Genomic DNA, 17878 nt, shown 5'->3' with positions numbered 1-17878 from the left:
AAAGCAGGGAGGTCCTGCTGCAACTGTACAGGGTATTGGTGAGGCCGCACCTGGAGTACTGCGTGCAGTTTTGGTCACCTTACTTAAGGAAGGATATACTAGCTTTGGAGGGGGTACAGAGACGATTCACGAGGCTGATTCCGGAGATGAGGGGGTTACCTTATGATGATAGATTGAGTGGACTGGGTCTTTACTTGTTGGAGTTCAGAAGGATGAGGGGTGATCTTATAGAAACATTTAAAATAATGAAAGGGATAGACAAGATAGAGGCAGAGAGGTTGTTTCCACTGGTCGGGGAGACTAGAACTAGGGGGCACAGCCTCAAAATACGGGGGAGACAATTTAAAACTGAGTTGAGAAGGAATTTCTTCTCCCAGAGGGTTGTGAATCTGTGGAATTCTCTGCCCAAGGAAGCAGTTGAGGCTAGCTCATTGACTGTATTCAAGTCACAGATAGATAGAGTTTTAACCAATCAGGGAATTAAGGGTTACGGGGAGTGGGCGGGTAAGTGGAGCTGAGTCCATGGCCAGATCAGCATGATCTTGTTGAATGGCGGAGCAGGCTCGAGGGGCTAGATGGCTTACTCCTGTTCCTAATTCTTATGTTCTTATGTTCACCCCCCTGTCCCATTTACCCAAACACACGATACTGCCCCACCCCCTGTCCCATTTACCCAAACACACGATATTGCCCCACCCCCTGTCCCATTTACCCAAACACACGATACTGCCCCACCCCCTGTCCCATTTACCCAAACACACGATAATGCCCCACCCCCTGTCCCATTTACCCAAACACACCAACAATGAACACCCGAAGCAGAAACCTTGTCACATCTGTTTTATTGAATTGGATGGTTACATTGACATTTTGTGACATCCATTTAACACTTGGTGGTGTCTCACAGATTTCAAACTGGATCAAACCCGGCACAACAACATTTCAAAAGGAACTCCAGACTTTCAAAGATTTGGAGATGATGTTTGTTGCCCGATTTGATCCTTGACCACACATTATTTTCTCAATGACTGAAGGAGATCGGATTGTGATCAGGGTTTTAAGCATTCTACTAGCAGATGGGAGATTTCACAGTGAGCACAGCCACCCTGTGGTAGGGTGAACCAGCCATTTACAGGGATTATATAACCAGATATATATATGGGGGGCGAGGATTGATGAAATCACTGGATGGTATCAGCAGGATTGAAAGCTATCGGTTAGAACGAGTGAGACATTGACCAGGGTGGGTTTACCCTGTGATTTATTGATGCTCCTGATCAGGCTGGTGGTTAGAGACTCGTGCCCCACCACACAGGAGAAGGTGGTACCCCTGTCCCACTGCTCTGTGGGGACCGTCAGCTGACTGGACACCGAGTTCCAGCCGTTGGTGCCGTCCTCGCTCAGTGCCTGGGTCACCAACCCTGACCTCACAAGGGTGTCGTTGGCCATCCAGGCCACGTAGATCTCCGCGGGGAAGAACCTGGTGACCAGGCACACCAGGGTCGCCGTCCGATCCATCTCCATCTCTTGCGGTGAAGGGGGGAGGAGGTAGACTCGAGGGCGGGTCTTGGCACCGACTGCAAACAGAGACAACCTTGGGTTAGACCGAGTCCTGTCCCGTCCTCGCGCACAGTATTGTAAAGTAGGGAAGTTACACTCAACCTGTATCGACCCTTGGTTAGACCTCGCTTGAAAACTGGGAGATTTCTACACCCAGAGGGTGGTGGGGTTCTGGAACTCACTGCCTGAAAGGGTGGTAGAGGCAGAAACCCTCACCACATTTAAACAGTACCTGGATGTACACCTGAAGTGCCGTAACCCACAGGGCTACGGACCGAGAGCTGGACAGTGGGATTAGGCTGGGTAGCTCTTGGTCAGCTGGCACGGACACGATGGGCCGAATGGCCTCCTGTGTGCGAAGTGCTCTATGATTCCATGACACACATTTAACTGGCAAGGGAACCAGAGGGGAGGTGAGGAGACTTGCGTTTTACTCAGCGAGTTATGATGGTCTGGAACGCATTGCCTGAACGAGGGTGGTGGAGGCAGAATCAACAGTAACTTTCACAAGGGAATTGGCGACATGTTCAACCTCGGCCTCAGACAGACAATCTCCCTCACCCTTCCAATGGCTCTTCTGCCTCGGGCTCCTCCTAATACCGTGACATCTGCCAATCCCTCGGGGTCTATCCCAATCCCTCGGGGTCTATCCCAATCCCTCGGGGTTTATCCCAATCCCTGGGGGTCTATCCCAATCCCTCGGGGTCTATCCCACTCCCTCGGGGTCTATCCCAATCCCTCGGGGTTTATCCCAATCCCTCGGGGTCTATCCCAATCCCTCGGGGTTTATCCCAATCCATGGGGGTCTATCCCAATCCCTCGGGGTCTATCCCAATCCCTCGGGGTCTATCCCACTCAATACCTCGGGGTCTATCCCAATCCCTCGGGGTCTATCCCACTCCCTCGGGGTCTATCCCAATCCCTCGGGGTCTATCCCACCCAATCCCTCGGGGTCTATCCCACTCAATACCTCGGGGTCTATCCCACTCAATACCTCGGGGTCTATCCCACTCCTTCGGGGTCTATCCGACTCCCTCGGGATCTATCCCACTCACTCCCTCGGGATCTATCCCATCCACCCCCTCGGGGTCTATCCCAATCCCTCGGGGTCTATCACAATCCCTCAGGGTCTATCCCACCCACTCTCTCGGGGTCTATCCCAATCCCTGGGGGTCTATCCCACTCCCTCGTGGTTTATCCTAATCCCTCGGGGTCTATCCCAATCCCTCGGGGTCTATCCCACCCACTCCCTCGTGGTTTATCCTAATCCCTCGGGGTCTATCCCACTCCCTCGGGATCTATCCCAATCCCTCGGGGTCTATCCCACTCCCTCGGGATCTATCCCAATCCCTCGGGGTCTATCCCAATCCCTCGGGGTCTATCCCACTGCCACTAACCCATCCCGCGGGAGCCAGTGTGGTTTGGTGCCGGGCCGTTGTTGTGATTTGGGATTGTTTTCCTGATCCGTTTCTCGGCAGGGTTCCAGCTTCTCTCTGTCTTTAACACACTCAGACACCGCGGACTGGACAGCTCACCACTAGACGGTAATAAATGGCCTCATGGGCTCAGACCCAGACACACACACCGAGCTCTCTCCACACGTACCTTGCGCCTTCTTGATCAGCCTCTTCTCCGGCGTTGGCAGGCTCTTGTCCTCCACCAAACACCAATACTCGACCCCGCTCTCCCACTCTGCGGCAGGGACGGTCAGTCTGCTGGAGATCATGTCTTTATCTCCGTGCCTCTCGGGCCCCCGGGTCTCCACCCCGTCTTCTCTCTCACTCCCGTTCACCTGCCAGGTTACTCTGACCCCCTCTAAATCACCGTGAAGCACCTCGCACAGAATGGTGGCTGTCCGGTTCCTCCAGATCTCCTCGAAGGGCGGCTTGCTCAAAGTGACCGAGATACCGGCGTCCAAACATTCACCTGGGGGAAATGTCACAATTATTATTTCACCATTCCCCCGGCGGGATGTGGGCATCGCTGGCAAAGGCCGGCATTTCTCAGTCCTCTCCGCAGGACGGTGATGGGTCAACCACATTGGTGTGGGACGGGAGTCACGTGTGGCGTGGACAGGGCGAGGTCAGCAGGTCTCCTTCCCCAGTGTCAGCCGTGGCTCAGTGGGCAGCTCACTCACCTCAGAGTCACAAGGTTCAGAGTCTCTGAGTCACAAGGTGGTGGCTTCAAGTCCCACTCCAGGAACTTGAGCACAGAAATCTAGGCCGACACTCCCAGTGCAGTACTGAGGGAGTGCCGCACTGTCGGAGGGGCAGTACTGAGGGAGCGCCGCACTGTCGGAGGGGCAGTACTGAGGGAGTGCCGCACTGTCGGAGGGGCAGTACTGAGGGAGCGCCGCACTGTCGGAGAGGCAGTACTGAGGGAGTGCCGCACTGTCGGAGGGGCAGTACTGAGGGAGCTCCGCACTGTCAGAGGGGCAGCACTGAGGGAGCGCCGCACTGTCAGAGGGGCAGTACTGAGGGAGTGCCACACTGTCGGAGGGGCAGTACTGAGGGAGCACAGCACTGTCAGAGGGGCAGTACTGAGGGCCGCACTGTCGGAGGGGCAGTACTGAGGGAGTGCCGCACTGTCAGAGGGGCAGTACTGAGGGAGCACTGCACTGTCAGAGGGGCAGTACTGAGGGCCGCACTGTCGGAGGGGCAGTACTGAGGGAGTGCCGCACTGTCAGAGGGGCAGTACTGAGGGAGCGCCGCACTGCCGGAGGGGCAGTACTGAGGGAGTGTCGGAGGGACAGTACTGAGGGAGCACTGGACTGTCAGAGGGGCAGTACTAAGGGAGTGCCACACTGTCAGAGGGGCAGTACTGAGGGAGCGCCGCACTGTCGGAGAGGCAGTACTGAGGGAGTGCCGCACTGTCGGAGGGGCAGTACTGAGGGAGCACAGCACTGTCAGAGGGGCAGTACTGAGGGCCGCACTGTCGGAGGGGCAGTACTAAGGGAGTGCCACACTGTCAGAGGGGCAGTACTGAGGGAGTGCCACACTGTCAGAGGGGCAGTACTGAGGGAGTGCCGCACTGTCAGAGGTGCCGTTTTTCAGATGAAACGTTAAACCGAGGGCCCTGTCTGCCTTCTCCGGTGGATATAAAAGTTCCCAAGGCACTGTTTAGAAGAAGAGCAGGGGAATTCTCCCTGGTGTCCTGGGGCCAATATTTATCCCTCAATCAACATCACTAAACAGATTATCTGGTCATTATCACATTGCTGTTTGTGGGAGTTTGCTGTGTGCAAATTGGCTGCCGCGTTTCTTACATTACACCAGTGACTACACTCCAAAATTACTTCATTGGCTGTAAAGCGCTTTGAGGTGGTCGTGAAAGGCGCTATATAAATGCAAGCCTTTCTTTCTTTCAGTGGAACATTAGCGAAGCATTTGGGGTTTTCGCCAACATTCCGACAGCTTCCGTCACTTTTACCCTCAACCAGCTTTTTATTTCCTGTTTTTACTTTTTAAAACTGAATTCAAATTCTCAAAGTGCTGCGGTGGGAGTTGGCCTCAGTTCCCTGGATTATTAACTGCCGCCGTCATTCTCGGCTCATTGGCGGCATCCTCTCCCTTTGTCAGAAAGTTTGTGTTCAAGCCCCACCTCGGACACTCGAGCACATAATCCACACCAACACTCCCCGTTGCCAGCACTGAGGGAGTGGTGCACCGTTGGATGTACCCTCTTTCAGATCAGACGTTAAATCGAGGGCTCCGTCTGTACTCGCGGGTGGACCAGAGAGATCACACCTCCACCAACAGCACCAAAACAGATTATCTGCCCATCACCACATGGCTGTTTATGGGAGCTTGCTGTGTGTAAATTGGTTGACTCGTCCCCTCCATCACAGCAGTGACTACACTGGAATAAAAACATGACTTTGTTTGCTGTGAAGCGTTTTGGAACATCCTGAGGTTGTGAAAGACACAACATATTTGCAATTGTTCCTTTCTGTTTTTAGTCCAGGCCTCTGGATTAAATAAGACCAGAAGGATTAGGAGCAGGAGTCGGCCATTCGGCCCCTCGAGCCTGCTCCGCCATTCAATGGGATCACGGCAGATCTTCGACCTCAACTCCACTTTGCTGCACTGTCCTCATAATCCCTCGATTCCCTCAATATCCAAAAATCGATCCATCTCTGTCTTGGGGTCATATCTGACTCCGACCACATAGCCACAGCATGACTAAAACCGCCTATATCCACCTCCGTAACATCGCCCGTCTCCGCCCCTGCCTCAGCTCTTCCACTGCTGAAACCCTCATCCATGCCTTTGTTACCTCCAGACTTGACTATTCCAACGCATTCTTGGCTGGCCTCCCACATTCTACTCAATGTAAACTGGAGGTGATCCAAAAGTGGGCTGCCTGTGTCCTAACTCGCACCAAGTCCCGCTCACCCATCACCCCCTGTGCTCACTGCCCCCTGTCCTAACTCGCACCAAGTCCCGCTCACCCATCACCCCCTGTGCTCACTGCCCCATGTCCTAACTCGCACCAAGTCCCGCTCACCCATCACCCCCTGTGCTCACTGCCCCATGTCCTAACTCACACCCAGTCCCACTCACCCATCACCCCCTGTGCTCGCTGACCTACATTGGCTTCCGGTTAGGCGACACCTCGATTTCAAAATGCTCATCCTTATTTTCAAATTCTTCCATGGCCTCGTCCCTCCCTATCTCTGTAATCTCCTCCAGCCCCACAACTCCCGAGATGTCTGCGCTCCTCTAAATCTGCCTTCCTGAGCATCCCTGATTATAATCACTCAACCATTGGTGGCCGTGCCTTCTGTTGCCTGGGCCCTAAGCTCTGGAACTCCCTGCCTCTCTTTCCCCCTTCAAGACGCTCCTTAAAACCTACCTCCGGTCACCTGCACTAATTTCTACTTATGCGGCTCGGTGCATTTCTATCCCATAATACTCCTGTGAAGCACCTTGGGACTTTTATTACCTTAAAGGTGCTACATTGCTATATAAATACAAGTCTTTGTTGTTGTTGTTGAATATACTCCACAGCCCTCTGGGGCAGAGAATTCCAGATTCACCACCCTCTGAGTGAAGAGGTTTCTCCTCATCTCAGTCCTAAATGGCCGACCCCTTATCCTGGTTCTAGACTCCCCAGCCCGGGGGAAACACTTTCCTATTTTTCCTACCAAAGTGGATAACTTCACATTTCGCCACATTATATTCCATTTGCCATGTTCTTGCCCACTCACTGAGCCTGTCTGTATCCCCTTGAAGCCTCTTTGCATCCTCCTCACAACTTACATTCCGACCTAGCTTTGTATCATCAGCAAACTTGGATATATTATATTTGGTCCCCTCATCCAAATCACTGATATAGATTGTAAATATCTGGGGCCCCAGCACTAACCCCAGCGGCACCCAACTAGTTACAGCCTGCCAACCCGAAAATGACCCGTTTATTCCTACTCTCTGTGTTCTGTCCATTAACCAATCCTCAATCCATGCTAGTATATTACCCCCAATCCCATGAGCCCTAATTTTGTTTAATAGCCTCTTGTGTGGCACCTTATCGAATGCCTTCTGAAAATCTAAATAGACCACATCCACTGGTTCCCCCTTATCTACTGTGCCAGTTACAACGTCAGTAAACTCTAACTGGTCCACTACATGAGCTATGTGGTCAGTGTTGAATGTGTCTGGCTCTAGTCGAGTTGATAGCAGTGGGGCCAAAGGAAGTGAATATTGGAGTCAGGCTCCGGGACCCTACCTTGGTCATCCTTGATGTCCCGGCTGGTGTTGGTGTTGGACGATGGATGAGAGACTGTGCAGGTGAAGACTGAACCTTTCTTCCACTCCTCTGTGCTCACAGTCAGGAAGTAGCTGGCACTGAAAGTCCCTGCCTGCTCCAGCATGGTGCGAGCAGCGCTGGTGTTGGAGGAGATGGGAGAGTGGTCCTTCTCCCAGGAGACGTGTATGATGTTCGGGTAGAATCCGGTGATCATGCACTCGAGGGTGGCCGTGTTTCTGCTCTGGGTGCCTTGGGCCGGTGGAGGCAGCAGTCGGACGTTGGGACCCTTTGTGTGAACTGGAAACAGAGACAGTGTTAAACTCTTTCCCTCGCGGTTACCAAAGCCAGGCGTTACATTTCTGATCCTTTGCCCACCTTTTGCACGGCTTGTCCGTACTGACACTGGCGAGGACGAGGAAGTCCGGTGGGCAGAGCACATGTACTCTACCCCACTGCTCCACTCCTCCACGCTGGTTCGCAGTTGACTGACGACTCTGTACAGGGTCCCTTCCTCTCTCAGTTGCTGAGTATTAACACCTTCACTTCTGTCCAGCCCGCTCACCTTCCAGGAGATTTCGACCGGGTTCGGATCGGCACAGAACACTTCACACACCAGGGTAGCAGTCCCACTGATCAAAACCTCTTCCATAGAAGGATTTCGGATAAAAACAGACATTTCTGGGAATGAGAAAGGGAAAACTTTCAGAAGAATGGACAATGCCTGGTGCCAGCCGGCTTCAGAATCTCGAGAGACTTTTCTATTGATGGTCCTTTGAGAGACCAGTGCCAAGGAGAACACATTCTGTGCCTAGTCCAATGGCTCTGACATGAAACGTGGGGAAGTCCATGTTATGGAGAAAGGATCCCCAACCTGTCTCCAATCTAGACCGCCATTTTGGGCCATCGCTGAAGCCTTTCAGCGATCTCCCCTCAGTCTCGATGACCGACGGCGAAATGCTTGGAAGAAGTGTGACATACGGAATGGATTATCGAGGGGCCCACAGTACAACCTGAAGGATCAAACCTTCCTCACAAACAGTGGGCAACCATCGACCGCCTCAGAACCGGTCACGGTCGATGCTGCCACCTTCTCCAGGGGTGGGAGATTAAAGCCTCCCCATCGTGTGACTGTGGAGCTCCTAATCAGACCCTGGAGCACATCATCGAGCCCTGCCCCCAGAGGGAATACACAGGCAGCCTGCGGGATCTCCACAGTGTTACACCGGGAGCTTGGGCCTGGAGATCTGACTGAGATATTGATGTTTGATTTGCTTTGCTGCTCCCGAGGGAAGAAAAAGATTGATGCTCCGTGACGGAAGGTCAGGGCGGAAGTGAGTTTAAACAGTTTAAACCAGAGTCCTTTTCAATGTGTAATATCTGGGGTTGATACTCGATCAAGCGGCACTGCAGCTAAACCTGGAGCAAATCTCACATTGGGACATCCCTGGGGTGTTGGAAAGGTATCAGAGGGTGAGATTGGTCCTGATAGCGCCTCCGGGGGGGGGGAGAGGTCGGGGGCTTTTCAACCGGGGAAGGGGGAGGGGAGCGCTACGCTTCCTTCGAGAAGCAGTGAGGGCAATTCCGTGCTGGGCCCTAAAAGTCCCGCCATCCCCAGGAGGTTCCCCCCCCGACCCAGGAGGTTCCCCCCCCGACCCAGGAGGTTCCCCCCCCGACCCAGGAGGTTACCCTCACCACCCCCCAGGAGGTTCCCCCCCCGACCCAGGAGGTTCCTCCCCCCTCCCCCCCAGGAGGTTCCTCCCCCGTCCCCCCAGGAGGTTCCCCCCCCCGACCCAGGAGGTTCCCCCCCCGACCCAGGAGGTTCCTCCCCCGACCCAGGAGGTTCCCCCCCCGACCCAGGAGGTTCCTCCCCCCTCCCCCCCAGGAGGTTCCTCCCCCGTCCCCCCAGGAGGTTCCCCCCCCCGACCCAGGAGGTTCCCCCCCCGACCCAGGAGGTTCCTCCCCCGACCCAGGAGGTTCCTCCCCCCGACCCAGGAGGTTCCTCCCCCCTCCCTCCCAGGAGGTTACCCCGCCCGGCCCAGGAGGCTACCCCCCCGACCCAGGAGGTTCCCCCCCGACCCAGGAGGTTCCCCCCCCGACCCAGGAGGTTACCCTCACCACCCCCCAGGAGGTTCCCCCCCCGACCCAGGAGGTTCCCCCCCGACCCAGGAGGTTCGCCCCCCCGACCCAGGAGGTTCCCCCCCCGACCCAGGAGGTTCCCCCCCGACCCAGGAGGTTCCCCCCCCCGACCCAGGAGGTTCCCCCCCCGACCCAGGAGGTTCCCCCCCCGACCCAGGAGGTTCCCCCCCCCGACCCAGGAGGTTCCTCCCCCGACCCAGGAGGTTCCCCCCCCGACCCAGGAGGTTCCCCCCCCGACCCAGGAGGTTCCCCCCCCGACCCAGGAGGTTCCCCCCCCGACCCAGGAGGTTCCCCCCCCGACCCAGGAGGTTCCCCCCTCCCCCCCAGGAGGTTCCCCCCCCCGACCCAGGAGGTTCCTCCCCCCTCCCCCCCAGGAGGTTCCCCCCCCGACCCAGGAGGTTCCCCCCCCGACCCAGGAGGTTCCCCCCCCGACCCAGGAGTTCCTCCCCCCTCCCCCCCCAGGAGGTTCCCCCCCCCGACCCAGGAGGTTCCCCCCCCCGACCCAGGAGGTTCCTCCCCCCTCCCCCCCAGGAGGTTCCCCCCCCCGACCCAGGAGGTTCCTCCCCCCTCCCCCCCAGGAGGTTCCCCCCCCGACCCAGGAGGTTCCCCCCCCGACCCAGGAGGTTCCCCCCCCGACCCAGGAGTTCCTCCCCCCTCCCCCCCCAGGAGGTTCCTCCCCCGACCCAGGAGGTTACCCCGCCCGGCCCAGGAGGCTACCCCCCCCCTCCCAGGAGGTTACTCTCCCCCTCCCCCCCAGGAGGTTCCCCCCCCGACCGAGGAGGTTCCCCCCCCCGACCCAGGAGGTTCCTCCCCCCTCCCCCCCCAGGAGGTTCCTCCCCCCTCCCCCCCCAGGAGGTTCCCGCCCCCGACCCAGGAGGTTCCCCCCCCGACCCAGGAGGTTCCCCCCCCGTCCCAGGAGGTTCCTCCCCCTCCCCCCCCAGGAGGTTCCCGCCCCCGACCCAGGAGGTTCCCCCCCCGACCCAGGAGGTTCCCCCCCCCTCCCAGGAGGTTACTCTCCCCCTCCCCCCCAGGAGGTTCCCCCCCCGACCCAGGAGGTTCCCGCCCCCGACCCAGGAGGTTCCCCCCCCGACCCAGGAGGTTCCCCCCCCGACCCAGGAGGTTCCCCCCCCGACCCAGGAGGTTCCCCCCCCCCGACCCAGGAGGTTCCCCCCCCGACCCAGGAGGTTCCCCCCCCGACCCAGGAGGTTCCTCCCCCCTCCCCCCCAGGAGGTCCCCCCCCCCGACCCAGGAGGTCCCCCCCCGGCCCAGGAGGTTCCCCCCCCCCCGACCCAGGAGGTTCCCCCCCCGGCCCAGGAGGTTACCCCCCCCCCGACCCAGGAGGTTCCCCCCCCGGCCCAGGAGGTTACCCCCCCCCCGACCCAGGAGGTTACCCCCCGCCCCCAGGGGATTATTGGGAAAGCGGGTTGTGTAGAGGACACAGAGAGGCTGCAAAGAGATTTAGATAGGTTAAGCGAATGGGCTAAGGTTTGGCAGATGGAATACAATGTCGGAAAGTGTGAGGTCATCCACCTTGGGGAAAAAACAGTAAAAGGGAATATTATTTGACTGGGGAGAAATTACAACATGCTGCGGTGCAGAGGGACCTGGGGGTCCTTGTGCATGAATCCCAAAAAGTTAGTTTGCAGGTGCAGCAGGTAATCAGGAAGGCAAATGGAATGTTGGCCTTCATTGCGAGAGGGATGGAGTACAAAAGCAGGGAGGTCCTGCTGCAACTGTACAGGGTATTGGTGAGGCCGCACCTGGAGTACTGCGTGCAGTTTTGCTCACCTTACTTAAGGAAGGATATACTAGCTTTGGAGGGGGTACAGAGACGATTCACTCGGCTGATTCCGGAGATGAGGGGGTTACCTTATGATGATAGATTGAGTAGGCTGGGTCTTTACTCGTTGGAGTTCAGAAGGATGAGGGGTGATCTTACAGAAACATTTAAAATAATGAAAGGGATAGACAAGATAGAGGCAGAGAGGTTGTTTCCACTGGTCGGGGAGACTAGAACTAGGGGGCACAGCCTCAAAATACGGGGGAGCCAATTTAAAACTGAGTTGAGAAGGAATTTCTTCTCCCAGAGGGTTGTGAATCTGTGGAATTCTCTGCCCAAGGAAGCAGTTGAGGCTAGCTCATTGAATGTATTTAAGGCACAGATAGATAGATTTTTAACCAATAAGGGAATTAAGGGTTACTGGGAGCGGGCGGGTAAGTGGAGCTGAGTCCACGGCCAGATCAGCCATGATCTTGTTGAATGGTGGAGCAGGCTCGAGGGGCTAGATGGCCTACTCCTGTTCCTAATTCTTATGTTCTTATGTTCTTATTACCAGATTACACCCCCCCCCGCCAGGAGGTTACCAGATTACACCCCCCCCCGCCAGGAGGTTACCAGATTACACCCCCCCCGCCAAGAGGTTACCAGATTACACCCCCCCCCGCCAGGAGGTTACCAGATTACACCCTCCCCCGCCAAGAGGTTACCAGATTACACCCCCCCCCCCGCCAGGAGGTTACCAGATTACACCCCCCCCCCCACCAGGAGGTTACCCCTCCCCCATAGGAGGTTACCCCTCCCCCAATCAGGGGCACAGGGGAGCGACGCCCCCATCTTGCATTTCTTGGCTTGTAAATTGACGGAGAAAACATAATCAGAATGTCAGGGATCCACCCGAGCCGTTTTGGATCCACTCGCTGTAACCCTGAACAACAGATCCCCAGCAGGGACTGCAATGGGGCTGAGCGACATGTTAATAAAAATGCAATCCCTGCTTTGTGAAATGCAGCGAGAGATGCAGACTGCTGAGTGAAATGGGAGAAATGCTGGTTTGCTCAGAGCCCCCATGTAGGGCTGTGCATCGATCTGTGACATCGAGCACACACTGAGGCAATGAGGACCCCTCCTCACCATTCACAGCGAGCCCAGTGTCCAATCACTCCATGGTCTCCCCTCTCCCTCATCTCTCTATCCTTCTCCAGCCCTACAGCCCCTCCGGGAACCCTGCATTCCTCAACTCTGGCCTCTTGTACATCCTGCACTCCCATCGCCCCAAAACTGTCAGCCACCCGTGGCTTCAGCCCCGTGTCTGGGCCCGAACCTCAGGAACTCCCTCCTAAACCTCATGGCTTGTCACCCTCTCTCTCCCTGGGACACAGCCTGCCCCGTGACCCAGCTTTTGGTCACTCTCCTTCTTTCTCCTGCTTCACAATATTCCCACATTACAACACTGACTACAGACAGTGCTTCATTGGCTGGAAAGCGCTTTGAGGCGTCCGGTGCTGGTGACAGGCGCTATATAAATGCAAGTCTTTCCTTCCTTTGGCTCGGTGACAATTTTTGTCTGCGTCAATTTGAACGGGAATACCTCCACAACACAGTTATAATATACATGTTCCAAACCATCACATATTTAAAATTCATCAAAAGGAAATGTAATTATTAAAAACAAAAATTTAATTTTTTGAAAAATAAATTTACATATTTTAAAGGGTCCACAAATAAACTTACCTTATTTAATAGGATTTTAAATGTTTAAATTATTGAAAATGCATTTTTCTGTCCTTTAAAAGTCTTATGCTGATTAAAGCAGGCCTTACACCTGCTTCTATCACTTGGAAAAATTGTTGGGCCTGGGGCAGGGGGCTAGGGGCAGGGGGCCAGGGGCCGGGGCAGGGTCAGGAGCCGGGGCACAGGGCCAGGGCCTGGGGCAGGGTCAGGGTCAGGGGCTGGGGGCCAGGTCAGGGCCTGGGGCAGGGTCAGGGTCAGGGGCAGGGTCAGGGTCAGGGTCAGGGTCAGGGGCAGAGGGGCAGGGGCAGGGGCAGGGTCAGGGGCAGGGTCAGGGGGCAGGGGCAGGGTCAGGGTCAGGGTCAGGGTCAGGGGGCAGGGTCAGGGTCAGGGGGCAGGGTCAGGGTCAGGGGTCAGGGTCAGGGGCAGAGGGGCAGGGGCAGGGTCAGGGGCAGGGTCAGGGGGCAGGGGCAGGGGCAGGGTCAGGGTCAGGGTCAGGGGGCAGGGTCAGGGTCAGGGGGCAGGGTCAGGGGCAGGGCAGGCAGCCCAACTATCTGCCCGCGGAGGCCCTTTATCCGGATGTGTGCGACCTGTGGCGAGGATTGCTGTGGGTTTGGGCACACGCTGTGAATGCCTAAACCTGCAGCTCACACACCCTCGGGGCCAGTGACATCCTTCACACATTCCCCCTTTACACTGGTCTCTCACAGGACCATGGTCACTTCAGTCACCCCGCAGCTCACTGCGTGTTCTGAGCGCTATTCACACACACACATTCACTGTGTGTCACAACTCAGGCAATGTTTACCCTGTGTATATGTAATCTCAACACTGGGAGAGGGAGGAGGCAGGATGGCCATCTCTGGGTCAGGATTGAAACCTTTAATGAGTACCGGGAATCACCTCCTCCGGCTGCAGATTGAGCTGCTGTGTGAGCACAGTCTCTGTCTGACAGGACCGTGTCTTTGATTCATTTAAAGATCGTCTCTGTTCCTCTCCCCGGCATTTTGAACAGAAATGCTGTCGGATTGGGATTGGTCACATTGAGACTTGTCACAGTGTGCAATCAGTGATTCTCAAACCCAGGTGTAGTATACACCGTGTGCAATCAGTGATTCTCAAACCCAGGTGTAGTATACACCGTGTGCAATCAGTGATTCTCAAACCCAGGTGTAGTGTACACTGTGTATAGTCAGTGATTCTCAAACCCAGGTGTAGTGTACACCGTGCAATCAGTGATTCTCAAACCCAGGTGTAGTGTACACCGTGTGCAATCAGTGATTCTCAAACCCAGGTGTAGTGTACACCGTGTATAGTCAGTGATTCTCAAACCCAGGTGTAGTGTACACCATGTATAGTCAGTGATTCTCAAACCCAGGCTTAATATACACCGTGTATAGTCAGTGATTATCAAACCCAGGTTTAATATACACCGTGTAATCAGTGATTCTCAAACCCAGGTTTAATATACACCATATATAGTCAGTGATTGTCAAACCCAGGTTTAATATACACCGTGTATAGTCAGTGATTATAAAACCCAGGTTTAATATACACCGTGCAATCAGTGATTCTCAAACCCAGGTTTAATATACACCGTGTATAGTCAGTGATTCTCAAACCCAGGTGTAATATACACCGTATATAGTCAGTGATTCTCAAACCCAGGTTTAATATACACCGTGTATAGTCAGTGATTATCAAACCCAGGTTTAATATACACTGTATATAGTCAGTGATTATCAAACCCAGGTTTAATATACACCGTGTATAGTCAGTGATTATCAAACCCAGGTGTAATATACACCGTATATAGTCAGTGATTATCAAACCCAGGTTTAATATACACCATGTATAGTCAGTGATTGTCAAACCCAGGTTTAATATACACCGTGTATAGTCAGTGATTATAAAACCCAGGTTTAATATACACCGTGCAATCAGTGATTCTCAAACCCAGGTGTAATATACACCGTATATAGTCAGTGATTCTCAAACCCAGGTTTAATATACACTGTATATAGTCAGTGATTATCAAACCCAGGTTTAATATACACCGTATATAGTCAGTGATTATCAAATCCAGGTGTAATATACACCGTATATAGTCAGTGATTATCAAACCCAGGTTTAATATACACCATGTATAGTCAGTGATTATCAAACCCAGGTGTAATATACACCGTATATAGTCAGTGATTATCAAACCCAGGTTTAATATACACCATGTATAGTCAGTGATTCTCAAACCCAGGTGTAATATACACCGTGTATAGTCAGTGATTCTCAAACCCAGGTGTAATATACACCGTGTATAGTCAGTGATTCTCAAACCCAGGTTTAATATACACCGTATATAGTCAGCGATTATCAAACCCAGGTTTAATATACACCATGTATAGTCAGTGATTATCAAACCCAGGTTTAATATACAACGTATATAGTCAGTGATACTCAAACCCAGGTTTAATATACACCGTGTATAGTCAGTGATTATCAAACCCAGGTTTAATATACACCATGTATAGTCAGTGATTATCAAACCCAGGTTTAATATACACAGTATATAGTCAGTGATTATCAAACCCAGGTTTAATATACACTGTATATAGTCAGTGATTATCAAACCCAGGTTTAATATACACTGTATATCGTCAGTGATTATCAAACCCAGGTTTAATATAAGTTGTATATAGTCAGTGATTCTCAAACCCAGGTTTAATATACACCGTATATAGTCAGTGATTATCAAACCCAGGTTTAATATACACCGTGTATAGTCAGTGATTATCAAACCCAGGTTTAATATACACCGTGTATAGTCAGTGATTATCAAACCCAGGTTTAATATACACCGTATATAGTCAGTGATTATCAAACCCAGGTTGAGTCTGCACGGTGCTGATGTTAAATGTTGCGGTTTTTGGAAGGTGCTCAGCCCCTGTCTTGCATCAGTGATCAAGTCTGGACATTGAACAGTTCCCAGTGACAGAGGCTCACCCATCATCAGCCCACACAGGGCCGCAATATTCCCCTTGTTATTCCAAAATGATGATATTATTGGGCGAGAGACGCTTCATTCCGTTTACTCAGGGGGAGGAGGGGAGGGGAATTTATAAAACCACTTCCCAAACTTGAATTCCTTGTGATCATTGAGCTCCTGTCGTTGACTGATGTCAGTATCCGGGAGCTGGGTGAATGATACCGAGAAACATAGAAAATAGGTGCAGGAGTATGCCATTTGGCCCTTCGAGCCTGCACCACCATTCAATAAGATCATGGCTGATCATTCCCTCAGTACCCCTTTCCTGCTTTCGCTCCATACCCCTTGATCCCTTTAGCCGTAAGGGCCACATCTAACTCCCTCTTGAATATGTCCAATGAACTGGCATCAACAACTCTCTGTGGCAGGGAATTCCACAGGTTAACAACTCTCTGAGTGAAGCAGTTTCTCCTCATCTCGGTCCTAAATGGCCTACCCCTTATCCTCAGACTGTGACCCCTGGTTCTGGACTTCCCCAACATCGGGAACATTCTTCCTGCATCTAACTTGTCCAGTCCCGTCAGAATCTTATATGTCTCTATGAGATCCCCTCTCATTCTTCTAAACTCCAGTGAATACAGGCCCAGTTGATCCAGTCTCTCCTCATATGACAGTCCAGCCATCCCTGGAATCAGTCTGGTGAACTTTCGCTGCACTCCCTCAATAGCAAGAACGTCCTTCCTCAGATTAGGAGACCAAAACTGAACACAATATTCCAGGTGTGGAACCCTTTCTATTTCTGCTACCCAGAGTTTTCATCCAAAACCTATCGGGTTGTGCAGGGCACCAGTCGGGCTGCTGTGTCCTTTCTCAGCAATGTGCCTCAGGAACAACATCATTAAAGACGCCCCCCCCGCCTTTCACTGGATCAATGGAACATTACGTCCCTCCCTTTCACTGGATCATTGGGACATTCCCCCCACCCCTTTCACTGGATCAATGGAACATCCCCCCCCCCCCCGTCACTGGATCAATGGAACATTCCCCCCCCCCCCCCGTCACTGGATCAATGGGACATCCCCCCCCCCCCCATCACTGGATCAATTGGACATTCCCCTCCCCCCCCCACGTCACTGGATCAATGGAACATTCCCCCTCCACCCCATCACTGGATCAATGGGACATTCCCCCCCCCCCATCACTGGATCAATTGGACATTCCCCTCCCCCCCCCACGTCACTGGATCAATGGAACATCCCCCCCCCCCATCACTGGATCAATGGAACATTCCCCCCCCCCCCGTCACTGGATCAATGGGACATTCCCACCCCCCTTTCAATGGATCAATTGGACATTCCCCTCCGCCCCCCCCACCCCCCCACGTCACTGGATCAATGGAACATCCCCCCGTCCCCGTCCCCGTCACTGGATCAATGGAACATTTCCCCCCCGCCCCACCCCGTCACTGGATCAATGGAACATCCCCCCCCCCGTCACTGGATCAATGGGACATTCCCCCCTCCCCCGTCACTGGATCAATGGAACATCCCCCCCCCCCGTCACTGGATCAATGGAACATTTCCCCCCCCCCCCCGTCACTGGATCAATGGAACATCCCCTCCCCCCCCCGTCACTGGATCAATGGGACATTCCCCCCCCCCCCGTCACTGGATCAATGGAACATCCCCCCCCCCCCCCCCCCCGTCACTGGATCAGTGGAACATTTCCCCCCCCCCGTCACTGGATCAATGGGACATTACTCTTTCCCCCCCCCCCCATCCCGCCCTCACCTCACTGTATCCCTGGCCAGAGATGGTCCTCCAATTGTTGCCCACTCGGCCCAGACCAAAGAGGCAACGGTCAAGCTGTGGGGCCGGGACCGACCCGAAGTGACCCAGCAAAGAATGACCATGTAGACCAGGAGTGGGCTGGGCTGGGGAACC

The 17878-nt window shown here is 54.2% G+C and overlaps 1 pseudogene; it reads right to left on the bottom strand.

Moving 5' to 3' along the window:
* Window positions 1–832: 832 nt before the first annotated feature.
* LOC139254794 (immunoglobulin gamma-1 heavy chain-like) overlaps window positions 833–17878 on the bottom strand; it is a 105286-nt pseudogene continuing 88240 nt past the window's right edge.

The sequence above is a fragment of the Pristiophorus japonicus genome, unplaced genomic scaffold (assembly GCF_044704955.1).
Source record: "Pristiophorus japonicus isolate sPriJap1 unplaced genomic scaffold, sPriJap1.hap1 HAP1_SCAFFOLD_577, whole genome shotgun sequence".
Lineage (NCBI taxonomy): Eukaryota > Metazoa > Chordata > Chondrichthyes > Pristiophoridae > Pristiophorus > Pristiophorus japonicus.
This window is presented reverse-complemented; position numbering and strand designations above follow the sequence as displayed.